The 14214-nt window shown below is 42.1% G+C and overlaps 1 long non-coding RNA gene across 1 annotated transcript; it reads left to right on the top strand.

Moving 5' to 3' along the window:
• Positions 1 to 6722: 6722 nt before the first annotated feature.
• Positions 6723 to 10266, top strand: LOC122100080. Its single transcript, XR_006146094.1, has 3 exons — positions 6723 to 6861; positions 7649 to 9974; positions 10206 to 10266. It is a non-coding gene; the product is annotated as an uncharacterized LOC122100080 (long non-coding RNA).
• The last annotated feature ends 3948 nt before the right edge of the window (positions 10267 to 14214 follow it).

Genomic DNA, 14214 nt, shown 5'->3' with positions numbered 1-14214 from the left:
ATCTAATGAATTAGCAAAAAAGCTTAAAATAGGGGTGTGGCTCAAGTGGTAAAAATCAGTCTTAAGTGAAAAAACTGAAGGACAGTCACCAGGCCCTGTTCATGCCTTAGTGCCAGCAACACAAACACACAAAAGTTACGTATGTCTGTATATTTTCTAGGTATATATAATGAAAATAAGAATGTATTCACATAACATAAGAGATTCATAAAATAAAAACACACTTCTGACCTTGGTGTACTTAGTATATAGATTCAGTATATTTGATGAGAAAGAAAATATTTGTACAAAAGTAAAGCCGGGCACTGGTGGCTCACGCCTGTAATCCTAGCTACTCAGAAGGCTGAGCTCTGAGGATTGCCATTCAATTTCTATAATAATGGGAGAACTAATGTATAATAAATTTCTCAACAAATGGTTAAAAATCATCTTTCAGTGATTTTTATGTCAAAGCTAAACTTTATAGATTTCTTTTATTGTTATTGCTTTCTTCTTTTTTTTTTTTGGTGGGTCGTGGGGCTTACACTCTGGGCCTGGGTGCTGTCCCTCAGCTCTTCAGCTCGAGGCTAGCGCTCTACCACTTGAGCCACAGCGCCATTTCCAGTTTTCTGGTGGTTTATTGGAGGTAAGAGTCTCATGGACTTTCTTGCCCGGGCTGGCTTTGAACCGAGATCCTTAGATTTCAGCCTCCTGAGTAGCTAGGATGACAGGCATGAGCCACTGGTGCCCAGCTGTTATTGCTTTCTTGAAGATCCAATTGTGATAACATTTATATTTCAAAACTTGAACTTGGGTTGACTTTTCAAAATAATGTACTTATCTCTTAAGAGTATTTTTGAACACTTAAATGCTTAATACTTATTATTTTAGTAAATGGATAAAATTAAAAAAAAAAAAACCAGCCTGGGCAAGAAAGTCCATGAGACTCTTATCTCCAGTAAACCAGTAGAAAAACCAGAAGTGGCGCTATGGCTCAAGTGGTAGAGCGCTAGCCTTGAGTTGAAGAGCTCAGAGACATCGCCCAGGCCGAGTTCAAGCCCCACGACCATCAACAACAACAAAAAAGTAAAAAACAGAAGTGACTGTAGAATATGCAACTATATTAATGAAATTTAATGAGTAATTTTAAATTGTGGCAGTCTTGTGCACAGTTATACTAGTCTATCAATAACGATGAACTCAGTAATTAGGACAGAGGGAAGAGCAGAGGGCATGGCTGAGGGAAGGTCAAGTCTTCATACTTTCTTATTCTTAGGGCCTATATGATGGAGAAAGTCTTTATTTCACCACTGAAATTGAAGGATCGTTTTGCTGCATATAGTATAGTTGGTTGACAGTTTCTTTCACAGCTTGGAATAAATGGTTCCACGTTTTCCTGGCTTTTGGAGTCTGAGAAGGGTGTCTGTGGTGATTCTTGCGTGTTCACCTTTGGTTGCGAGTTAGTGTTTGAGTGGAATCTATTTTGTAGCTTTGAATATGTTTTTACTTCCTTCTTGGCATTTCATTTGTGATATGACGTAGAGAAGTGTTCTTGGTTGGTCTCTGTGTCTGTATCTTTCCCAAGATTTGGATTTTCTGCTACAATGCTGTTGATTGGTTCGCTGTGCCTTTAGTTGGTTCCATGGGTTCTCCATGGTTTTCTTGATTGTGTCCCTGAGTTCTTTCAGATTGTGATCATTGTTCACGTTTCCATTGTTTTTGTCTGAGTGCCGTATTTCCTCAATATTGTCCTCTGCTCCTAATATTTTTTTCTGCTTGATCTTGTATTCTGATGATTATGTTGTATGGTTTTCATTTGACTTATTTAGTTTTTCATTTCTAACATTTCTGGGTTTATTTTCTTACAATATTCATTTCCTTACAATATTCATTCATTCATTTCCTTACAATATTCATTTCTTACAATATTCATTCTTATCTGTGTTGCTGACTTTTATTTAGTCGATTCATGTTTTACCAAGTCCACATCTCTGGGCTATCTTCTCTCCGGAACTTTAGTTTTCTGCATTCTTAATAATGTTTATTGGCTTTCCAATAAACATCATTGTTGAGTGTCCTGCCAGCAACTCAAATTTAACATGTCTGAAACAAAGCCATTCTCAGTTCAAGGCGGTGACTTGCCTGTCTCTACATTGCACTATCCACTTTAAATCAAGCAGATTAGACTCTTGTTATCTTGGATTCTTCCAGCTGTCTTGCCTGTGGTTTCACCGTTCATGATTTATAACTGTTTGGAGTTTTGCTATGCGCAGTCTGTGAAGCAGTGTGATTGCACACTTTGTGGAACTGTTAGACTGACACCAGGACGGTAAGCATTCTCTGATTGTAGAGAAGTTGTACAAGAGAATAGGTGTGGGGAATAAAACACATTGAAGTAGTGTGTGGCTTGGATGTGTTTCCAAACCGCATGCTCAGATTCTTGTCCCAGCACACAGCACTGTTGGGAAGCGGCTGGAACAGCTAGTAGCTGGGCCTGGTGGGAGGAAGCGGTCTCTGAGCGTGCTCCCTGGAAGGCCGCAGTGGAAACCCAGCCCTCTGCCTCCTGAGGTAGAACGGCTTTGCTCCAACATTTGCTCTACCTCCCTGATGTCCTTCCTTGCCACAGGATTTAACTGACCAAGAACTTAAATGCCTGAAACCATCCGTCTAATGAAACCTTCCCTTCTTTTTATGTAGATTCATTCATATCGCATAACAATGATAGAAAACTGGTAATACAGTAGGAAGTAAGGAGAGGAATGGTTTATGGGCCGGCCGACAGGGCACTGGCATTGTCCTCAGTGTTGAGAAAACTGCGCTAGTTGAGTACATCTCAGAGTAAGCTCTCCTTTCTACGGCTCTGTGAGCATTCCATCGGAATAAGGTCTCTACAGACGGCTTTGAATATCTTAACCGGCCTCACATACTACGTGGATGTGATTGGGACAGAGGAAATGTATGCGTAAAAGATTACCTATAAGATTTCTATCATTTGTTTCCTCCACTTTATAACACATTTAAACATATTTTAAGAAGGACGGGATTTGAAGAACAAATTGTTGTGTTGGGGAATGCTGAGTTTCCTCACCTCCCTGCTTTTTGTAACCACAGGCAACATCTTTTGCTGCGTTCTTGAGCTTTGCCATCTGATGTCTCAAGGTTAAATTCTGGTCCTTTGGGTTTGGACTCCCTTCCCTCTCACTGAATTCATGACACATGGTAAGGCCCACTTATACAGTATCTTTTCTCAAAAATAAAAGAAAATAGATTTTTGCATCTTGTTTTACTGACGTTTGCAAATTGCCAATCTCTGCTCTTTTCTCTCCCTCCCAGTTTTTCGTAGTGGTAATTAAGGACTGTAAATTTCACTTTATCATTTGTGTTAGGAAGAGGAGCATAAATCATAGTAATAGCACCGTTTATTTCAGTAATGCCAGCCTGCCTGCAAATCACTTGTAAATTGATTCAATGGATGTACCTCTATTAAATTAATCAAGAAAAACACCTGCATACATTTCTTGAGCTGATTTCAAAGGCTTAGTCACAGCGAGGAAGAAAGACACTGCTGACCTTGCTATTTTCATTTATTTGTAAATTCTGAATGGTTCAGGCTTACGTTATTTTGAACTCTGGCTAACATCTAGCTCAGCATTTTACATTATGCTTTTTTAAACAAACACACATATACACACAGAGGCTGAGACTTTGTGTTGTGAGCAATGTGCCTGCTGAAGTTTCTACCATGCTCCATACAAAGTATAAATAAATTCTGATTAAGGTAAATTGCATGCATTGAGGAATTTATGACCAGTCATACTTTTGTGTTGACAACAGATTTTCCAAATGAGTATAGTAGTTTTTGAGACTAGGAAGTGCGTCACTTGGGTTTTTCTCTGATACTTAGAGATTTCAATGTGACTTTCAGAATATAGAGGAAAGAAAAGGATCTGCTGTTCCTTACCTTGGTTTGTGTCTGCGGGTGTCTCCGGACAGCTAGGACACGTGAGATTGGGGTCAGACAGAGCACTGCTCCAACGAGGGGCTAGGCTCTGTTCAGACAGGGCGCGGCTTTAGAAATTTCCAGACAGAGATACTGACGTTCAGCTTGCTTTTTCTCTAATACAGGGATGTGAGATTGGGGTCAGAGCACTGCTCCAACGAGGGGCTAGGCTCTGTTCAGACAGGGCGCGACTTTAGAAATTTTCAGACAGAGATACTGACGTTCAGCTTGCTTTTTTCTCTAATACGGGGATGTGGACGTAAGGGTCTTGCACTCACTTGCCTTGTTGGCTCAGAATTGATGCTCTACTATTTGAGCCATGCCTCAAGCATGCCTTTCTGATGGCTAACTAGAGATAGACTCTCATGAACTTTTCTGCCTTTGTTGGCTTCAAACCATGATTCTGTAGTTCTCCACCCACTAAGCAGCTGGGGTACAAGTGGAAGGCCTGTAACCCAGCTCAGCTTACATTTTACTTTTTGGCCCACCCTAAAGGGAAGAATGACAATTCAAATTTTATAATGGCTTACCCTTAGTTATATCCTGAGTCAAAATTTCTTAGGAAAAAGTATTATTTATGTTAATTTCATATTCGTAATTATATATCTGAGGCAGAAGTTCTAGGGCTCAGAGAATAAGTGTTACATATACAACATACAACTTTATATTTTTATGTAGTCCCCTTATTTCTGTTTCTGTATATAAAGTTATCTTTGAAGAATTATTATCTGAATGTCCATTGACTGTTTCCATGGGTTTTGTTCATTGTAGGGTTTCCAAGTTTAGGATAAGGAGTTAGAAATGAGTATAGGAGGCCTAATATTCACAAACAGCCTGTTATCCTTAAGACGTTTTCTTAGTAGTTTTGTCTACTTTCTGCCTTTGGACAGGCTACTGTAGCCTAATAGGTGGCACTGGAGACTTCACACGTGGAAGTCTGGAGTAGGCAAATCTGTTCACTGTTCTCTTTCTCGTCCTAGATGTGCTCAGAATTGGCAATCGTTTGTCTTGAAGAATTTCCTTTGCTAGAAAAAGGAATGGCAAAAGCAATAGATTGCTTTGAATCTCGCTATTCTCTAAAGGAACTAGCTAAAATATTTCATTTCTGTGTTGCAAAATCAGCCCCAGAGTACATTTTGATGCATTTTGAAATACTGTTGAGTAAGTTTCAGTAGCCATTATATAATTTAGTCCTAAGTGTGTATGCAATAATTTTCAGATAGAAAAGATGTGGAAAGCCATGGATTAAAATGTCAGGATGTTAAGTTAGAGGGTTTGAAAAGTGACAACTTTATTATTTTGAACCCTTCCAAGGAAACCAATGTTCAGAGCATCTGAAAGGAAAGTGACTGTCAGCGTATAGATGGAGAGGCCTGGTTATGAATAAAGTACAGGTGTGTGAGAAAAGGTTGAAGCACATGTTTGTTGTCTGGTACTACAGTAATCCATTGTACTGTATTAGTATGGGAAATAAAAAATTAAATTTCCTTCAGTCAAAGGACATTTTTAGCCTATTTGTCTTTTCTGCCCTTGATACTATTAAATATTTTGGTATTACTTCTTAAGTAAAGGTAGAAGTTGATTCCTGAAATTAAGATGGTAAGAAGCTAAAATAAACCTGTGGCAATCAAGGTCTTGAAGTGATCTTTCTTTCTTTACTCTCACCTCTGTTCTTGTCTAAAATAAGTCATTTCCAAACTGTCAACAAGCATAAGCAATTTCCAGCTGAAGACCTCTTTTTCCTCTAAGGCCCCGAGAAGAGGAGCTTAGTGTGAAAAGTGTCACAACTACAATAGTAAGTGTGTTCCACCAAGAATAAATAAACCTGCAAAGCCTGACATTGAAGAATACAGAGAGGAATTCAAGTGACTGTGCCTCAAATAAGGATTAGCCTTGTGTGTGAGACATCTGTGCCAGCAGGAAATCCCTCTCAGGGCCTCTGCGGGCCGGAGTCGCAGGTTGGAACCACAGAGCAGAGAGCTGAGGTGGAGTCCTGCCCACACAGTGGCCTGCCCCCAGGCCTCAGACCTGCCCGGCACCTTCGCCTGGCCTTTTCTTCTGCAGTCATTGGGCCCTGAATAAACTTGTTCAGAGAGCCACTGTCCTCAGTGGAGGACACTCACACTGCCATTGACACAAATTTGGAACTGTTACTTTTACAGTGCTTTTTACCATTTGAATTCCCACTTTGTGAAAGGAGGAGAAAACGAAGGACTGTGGGTAAATTGTGGACATCAACTACATTCAAATCCCGTGCCCAGCATTGAGGTTGCTGAATCAACGTAAGGGGCAAACAGATGATTCGCTAAAATGACTTGACCTCGCAGAATTGTGCTGTCTTGACATATCACCAACATGTCGGTCACTGCTTTGTCTTACAGTAGAAAAGATGTGAGCTCCTGAGTGGGAAGCAAATTGCTGCTTTAAGTGGCATACCACTAGGGTTCAAATGCGTTTGACTAATAATCCAAACTCGTTATGAAAAGGCATTCCCTCCCTCATTCATTCGTGAGCATTTGCCGAGTGCCCCTAAGGAACCTGCTCCGTGAGAGGGGCAGAGAATATGAAGCTGAATAATCAGTGGTGTTAGGGCTCGCGCCACTTCGACTGTGGTGAGAGGTTTTCCTCTTTGGAAGATGTTTAATTTAGTTAATAGTTAATGAATTCCTTAAAAATAAAATTTCTCCAGTTGTTTTGAACATGTGTTTTCTTTATATTGTAGATACCTCTGCTTCTCCTTTTTAGGACAAACATAAAAAATGAAGCAGGTCGGAGAAGAACACAAACCCATGCTACTACCCTGGAGTCTGTGGAAGGGGAATGGCAGAGGAGCGCGCATTGCCCTTCCGCATGAAGTCTGGGACCGGGCACGAGTGTTGGAGGTAACTGGGTCATTGACGTTGGTCACGGTGCTGATAACTTCACATGTTAATGGAGGCCCTCTTGATGATATGGCCATTCTGCCTGGAGTCAGATGGACCCTCAACATTGTTTTAACTTGCATTTCTTTTGTAACAATTGATGTTGAACATTTCTTGATGTATTTGTTGTACATATGTACTTTTGGGAAGTATCTTTTTAGCTCCTTTGTCCATTTATTGATTGGGATACTGACTCTTAGTACTTTTAGTTTTTTAAGCTCCTTTTATATTCTTGTTTTTAATCCTCCTCAGACATGTAATTCTACTCAGGAAGTCTTTGCCTGTGCCAGTGAGTTCTAGTGGGAGCGTCTTCTTTTAAAAGTTCACTTTCTTAAGAAAGGTTCTAAAATGGAGATCACTTTTGGTAGCTTTTTGCAGGTAATCTAGAGCAAACTTCAGAACCTCACTAGATAAAATTATGATACATATATATATATATTATTCTACAAATGTAAAATAGCATTTTAACTCTATTTTGTATTTCAGTAGGTTGTATTTATGAGAGACAGTTTTTAGCTTGCAAGGCTCTTCAGAGAAGTTGTAAATTGACCTGTAGACAACATTGTTACAGAAGTTCCCTGAGCAGTTTTTAAAATTAAATTGTCTTGATCTCTGAGGGAGTAGAGTCAGAAGAGCAGAAAAGGTAATTTGGCTCTTGATCACAACCATTTTCCAAACGGGTAACTTTGGGCTGGGACTGTCAGTGATTCTGGCTGCATTCAGCTGAGATTGCATTTCTTCATTACAGATGATGAGGTCCGCATTGGGAACAAGGGATGAAACCTGATGGCGAGAGCATCTGAATAACAAAGGAGTCCATTCTCCGTGTTTGGGGTGTACGTGGTCCCTAGGTCACGTCCTCTTACACCTTACTCCTACATACAATTGCAAATATGAACGTCTTCAGAGAGGTGGACCTTGACATCACCAGAAACTACCAAAAGATTGTAATACTTCGATAAGATAGAAAAATAACTGCACGAATGGGTGAAGGAACCAGCATAGTAAATGTGAATAACTTCTGAAAGGGTGAAAAGAAGCGAGATCATAAACCCAAGCAAGGACAGGCGTCGCTGGCAGTCTCCAGAACCTGGCTGAAGAGTGAGCCACAGCAGAGCTCCAACGGATGAGCAAGCAAAGCCTTGCAGGTGCTTCCTTCTTCATAGGTGGGAAGAATGGCCGGCTCAGAGTGCCGTTGTGACCCCTTGAGATCCATTCTCTGACAAACAGAAGCTAACATTTTATTTGTCTTATGCCCAGCCAGAATACTGTAGTTTATGGAATGACTTCTTGGGGGCGTTCTTAAGGTACTGCCAGTGTTGGAAACGTTACCATCAACCTTGCCTTCCAAAGGCAATTGTATGCCTTCTAACCTTAAACTGTGGTTTGGTTTGCGCATGGCACCAAACCTGCTCATGTAATTATAGTTGTTGTTGTTTCTCAGTGGAGCTCACAGTGGAGAAACCTTACGTGCAGCCAGTAGAATGGAATGTTGGAGTATTTGAGTATGTTTTCCACTTGACTGTGACAAAGTAAATTCACAGGCAATGCACATGGGAAGAACTTTGAAGCCCTTCATTCAATACCACATAAAGAAACTGAAGATAAAGGCCTGATTTCTGCATATGTGTGGTAATTTTATTACACATTTACTTTTGCCTTTTAATGCTTGTGAGAAAGAATTAAGGGCTCTGACACTTTTAGTACTTTTAATTTCCAAGAAAGACCTTCATTCCATCCTGTTGCTGGAAGTGAGGATGGGCCTACCTATTCACAAATAAGTGAGTTTTTCACCAAATAATTCTAAAAGATTTTCTGCGTATATTACTATAACCAACATAAATTAACAGGAATGAAGATGCCAAGAGACAATTGAAGACTGTTTGGGTTTTTCAAAATGTAAAATCACATATGCCAATTAACCTTTCTATGTTTATAGCACTTTTTGAATATTCCAGAACTCCAACCAAAGACTGTATGGTATGCCTTTCACAAGTATCTTTTATATGTTATATTTATGAGTACTTGGTTTGATACCTGCTGATTTCAGATAGCATACATTTTGGGGTAAGCTACTTTAAAAATGCATCATTTTTAACACTGAAAAGTTGAAGTTACATGTGTATATGAAATTATCAAAGTATAAACTAGGCATAGTCATGCATCGGTGTGTGTGTGTGGGGGGGGGGTGTGCACAGCAAGCTGAATACCTAGCGTGTTTGACTGAGGTTCTTGCGCCTTTCAACTTCAACATCCTGAGGTCTGATCAGCTCCAGCCTGGTGGAGGTGAAGCTCCCTGCGGTCACCCTTCCGCTCACCCTGAGGCGAGGCGCAGCAGGGCTGCAGGTCCAAGACTTGAGGACGTCCTACCCCCGGGACAGCCGTCTTACCAGAGGGTTGGAGGAGTGCTCGGGGTAGCTGAGGAGCATTTGTAGTAGTTGGGGACTCGCGGGAACGATCTGGGATGGTGTGAAAAGGTCAGCTGACGGAGTCTGGGGGCAGCTGGCCCAGGTACAGAGGGAGCTTTTCCACTCCTTCTGCTTCTGCCAACATGCACGATCCCGCAGGAAGAGCAGCTCTGACACAGACCTCCGCGCGCTGCCACACTTCGTCCTTGGACGGCTGGATTAAATGTTCTTTATACCGCAGATGACTTTGTCCTTGGACGGCTGGATTAAATGTTCTTTATACCATAGATGACTTCGTCCTGTTGGATGGCTGGATTAAATGTTCTTTATACTGTAGATGACTTCATCCTGTTGGACGGCTGGATTAAATGTTCTTTATACTGTAGATGATAGGAAGAAAAAAACCCACCTCCAAACAAAAACAACCCTGTACCTGCATATGGCTTCATGTTTTAATACATGCTGCTTCATCTTATAAAATAGTTGTTAGGGTGCCTTTCCCCATAAACTTGCCGTTCAAGCTAGAGTCCTGTTTCCTGCCATTGTGCTTTCTATGAAGTGCCGGTGATGTATCGTGCAGTGCTGAGACCTGACCTGGGTTAAGGGGTGCCCAGACTTTGCCCTTGGACCAGCTGGGTGTATGCAGATACGGCTTGACGTGATGGTGTGAGTTACCCAATTCCTTTCTTGTCAGGCAGAGCACGCAGGCCATCTGTCAGGGTAATTTTAGGCAGTTTTGCTGTAAGGAGTGGGGTGACTCCACCAGGATGGCCAGGTTGGGCGTGGGGAGGGTGCAGGGCCTCCTGGTGCGTTGGGCCCGGACAGCCACCAGGACGCTCCTCTCCCAGGAAGGCCTTTGTCTGTAGTGACCCCAGTGCTCTGCCTGGCCGTCTTCAGGTACAGATGGCCTTGGAATCTGAATCAGGATGACAGGAAGAGGAACAAGAACACAGTCCAGACAACAGCCCCACGAAGCTGCTGCTGCTGCACAAAGGTTCCAGTCACCTGGCAGAGAGGGGCACCCATCCCCGCTGTGAGAGGTTTGCTCTTCTCGGCTCAGGTGATTATAGATGAAATCTTGGGATAGTCAAAACTGTGCACATAGTCGCACTCTTTCAGCAATATCATTGCCGGCGTGGGTACTGAAACAAAGCAGTATTGCTCAGCAAAACTAATAAACAACGACCACACCAAACATGCACGCGCATGAAGTAATGGGCAGTTTATTCTCGTTTGGGTTTTTGAACGCAGGTGCTTATGAGGCACTCTGTTGCTTGAGACACAGTCCCAGCTCTCTTTTGCCTTAAGTATTTTTCAGAGAGGACCTCACATTTTGGCCCAGGGGCAACTTCTCACCAGTATTCTCCTATTTATGCCCCTGCATGACTGCATTGCAGGTGTGAACGGCCACATCCAGTGTGTTTGTTGAGATTGGGTTTCACCAACTTTTAGCCTGGGTTGGCTTCAAACAGCAATCCTCCTGATCACTGCCTCGCACATGGCTGGGATTATGGATGTGTACCACCGTGCCTGGCCTCACACAACTTTATTAAATTACAACTAAACATGAGGACACAGGGTTCTGGTCCTGGGAGAAGGAATGCAGGATGCATTGTTTATGAGCATGTGCCATGAAAGCTAGTTCTTCTGTAAGTCCTAACGCTACCAATACTTCAGATTTAAGTTTGAAAACATACTCTGGTTAAAACACATGGAGCAATGAAAATTACACGTCTCCCCCTGCAGACCAGCAGACCTCCTAAATGGAGTGAAAATGTCATTTTCTTACGTTTTGGTTCATCAGAGTCCAGCTCTCAGAGCTTTAGTGACTGGGCTCCAAACCGCGGTTTCTTCATAGGGCTTCCTTGTCTTGTGCCATAGATGGGACTTTGGAAACTTTAACTGAAACAGCGTGTAAAGTTTTCTTTGCTGGTGTTATTAACTCAGGGACTCTGGATTAATTTAGCATCCACGTCTGTTCTTCCAGCCATAAGCCATGCTGTCAGGGAGACTTAATTACACTTTAAGTGGGATGCAAATGAGTTGTGACACTGCTTCCCGTTAACGTGCACGGTGCTCTCTGAGAGGAGGCCTCATTGAGACATTCCTGGGAGGAGTATTTTAAACACAGGAGGACACAAGTAGGGTTTAACTCTTAATAGTCTGTTTCTACCTTAATAGTGCAACCTACAAATATTCCTTTACTATGATTATGAATTGAACTACTGGTACCTGAATTATTAAGGCTGGCGGGGAAAAAAATGTTCTTCCTTCTGTCTGCTCCACTGCACATTTTCAGTACAGGCCTATTCCTTAAAGTGACTTCATATGGAGGTCTGCTTTACTGTTCCCACGCCTGACTGAAGCCTGAAACTTAACGAAATCAGAAGGCCAAGGGATTTTTTTTTACACATTAGAGGAAGAAGTAAACATACATAACTTATTTCATGTTGATAGATTAAAACCTTGTGTGTGATTGATACATTGGGCATGATCATCTCATAAGGTGAGAGATAGGTACAAAAATATGTTTGATACCATTTTGAAAGAACAAGCTACATGGTCCCAGAATTGTAAAGGGCGAGAGAGTTCAGCTTGGATGTGTCTCCCTGCTCCCACTGTGGAGAAGAGGGAGCACAGGAGAAGTCAGCTGTTTCTTCTTGATATAGATCAGTCAGGTGCTGACAGCCATTCATAAGCAAGTGGTAGGAAAAAAACAGTAGTGAATTTTTATTGAGCACTTGTTATGCTCCGGGCAGAGTGCTAAGTACTCATAGACGATCATTCAACATGCAGCGCAACTGTATCCTCAAGAGGGGAGGGGCACACAACAGATTCCCCTTCCCACGGTAGCTCTAAAACCATGCTACGAACCCTTTAGGGTGCTGTCTAACATGCTTTCTACTGTATAACAGGAAAAAGTTCTTAAGCCAATGGTCAAACCTAGTATAGTAATGGTGGAGAACAGATCTTCATTCTGGAGTCAGAGGTTCATTGTATATACAGAGCCCCTTAAATGCCTTTAATTCACAAACTGTCTTTCCCCCCCAATAAGTACTTCACAGCATTGTCTCTGTGTGTGTGTGTGTGTGTGTGTGCATGAGCGCACACATGCGTGTACACGTGCACATGTGCAGTCCTGGGGCTTGAACTCTGAGCCTGGGTGCTGTCCCTTGAGCCATTGAACTCAAGGCGCTAGCCCTTTGAGCCACAACACCATTTGTGGGTTTTTGGTGGTTAATTAGAGATGAGAGTCTAATGTACTTTCCTGTCTGGGCTGGCTTTGAACTGTGATCCTCAGATCTCAGCCCCTAGGCAGCTAGGATTACAGGGATGAGCCACAGAGGCCCCCAGCAATTATTTAAACAATGAAAACTGGAGCAGATACGGAGAGGTAAAGTGTGTTCCCCGTGTGCATAATTATGGAGCAAGTGAAATCATCTACTGTGCTAAAATTTTATATATTGAAATTACGGTTCACTGGTTGGTATTCTGGTGTTTGAACGAGTTTACCTCCTGGTCGGTCATGTGGTTGGAAACGTCTACCTCCTAAGCCGTAGGAGGCGCCTTCTCCTAAACTGATGTTAACTGAGTCACTGTGTGTGCTTCGCCCGCCACTGTCTGCTGATCGGTACTGGAGCTGCAGCCTGTGAGCGTTTCCTTTGTCAGTGCATAGTGTCACACTACGCCAGCACTAGAGAAGTGTTGTAGAGAAAATCTGTTTCTAGTAGCTTTTGGATCTCTTATTTGCTTCTACGGCAGGTAGAGCGCTACTAGGTGGCCTTCATCCTAACCCTGCCCCCAAAGCATGCAATTCTCTGGTGGGCTCACGTTCCCAGCTCTGACTCAGAGACCACCCACCTCCCAGGTGCACAGGACTAGTAAACAAAGATGGCAAACAGAATTAGCTTAGTAGAGATGACCAAAATCCTGGGAGACAACTACTCTAATCCTTTTTGTAGGAATTCAGAAATTTATGCTGTGTGGTTTCACACTTGCTATGTAACACTCAATGCTCTCAAATCTCTTCAAGAATTTATATTTTAAATAAGAGCATTATTCATACTTATTTAAAATCATTTGCCGGGTGCCAGTGGCTCACACCTGTAATCCTAGCTACTCAGGAGGCTGAGATCTGAAGATTGCATTTCAAAGCCAGCCCAGGCAGGAAAGTCTGTGAGACTCTTATCTCCAATTAACCACTAGAAAACTGAAAGTGGCACTGTGGCTCAAGCGGTAGAGCGCTGGCCTTGAGCTGAAGGGCTGAGGAACAGTGCCCAGGCCCAGAGTTCAAGCCCCACGACCCACAAAAACAAAAATCATTTTGAATTGCAAATATCCTCTGCTTATCTTGAAATTCAGTATTTATTGATTTCCCTATAAGTCTCAAAGTGCTTCATGAAATATAAAAATAAAAAAGATATTTTTATTTCCTAAACTAAAACATTAAAAACCTCAATGAAGAAGTAATGTAAGATAGAACAGATAAAAGTGACAGGAGATATATAGAAATAAAATGTCATCATAAATTTGGGCCAGTAAAGAATGGTTTTATAAAGACAACATACAAAGAGGCTTGTAGATGTGTAAGGTAGAATTTCAAGCGTGGGAAATAGAGCCATGTGGGCATGTTAAAGCAGGAGCATATCTCAGAGGTAAGATGACGCGCTACATGTAATTGAAATTAGCCTGTATTACCGTCACGAAAACACTGAAGCAGGCTACTTAATTTTAAAAAATGGACTGACTGAGCTCTGATTAGTGAGGTCCACTGTCAAGGGGCCACGTGGTGGCGGCCTTGCTGTCAGGGTGTGGAGATGGTGCAGGGCATTGTGTGGTAGAGGAGGAGCGTGTGTGTGTGTGTGTCAATATGTATGTCTATTCTCTAGGTTTTGTAAAACCCACT

The sequence above is a fragment of the Dipodomys spectabilis genome, unplaced genomic scaffold, assembly GCF_019054845.1.
Source record: "Dipodomys spectabilis isolate Male_0828 unplaced genomic scaffold, ASM1905484v1 ptg000559l, whole genome shotgun sequence".
NCBI classification, from domain to species: domain Eukaryota; kingdom Metazoa; phylum Chordata; class Mammalia; order Rodentia; family Heteromyidae; genus Dipodomys; species Dipodomys spectabilis.
The sequence above is the reverse complement of the archived record's forward strand: the minus strand, read 5'-3'. Positions and strand labels throughout refer to the sequence as shown.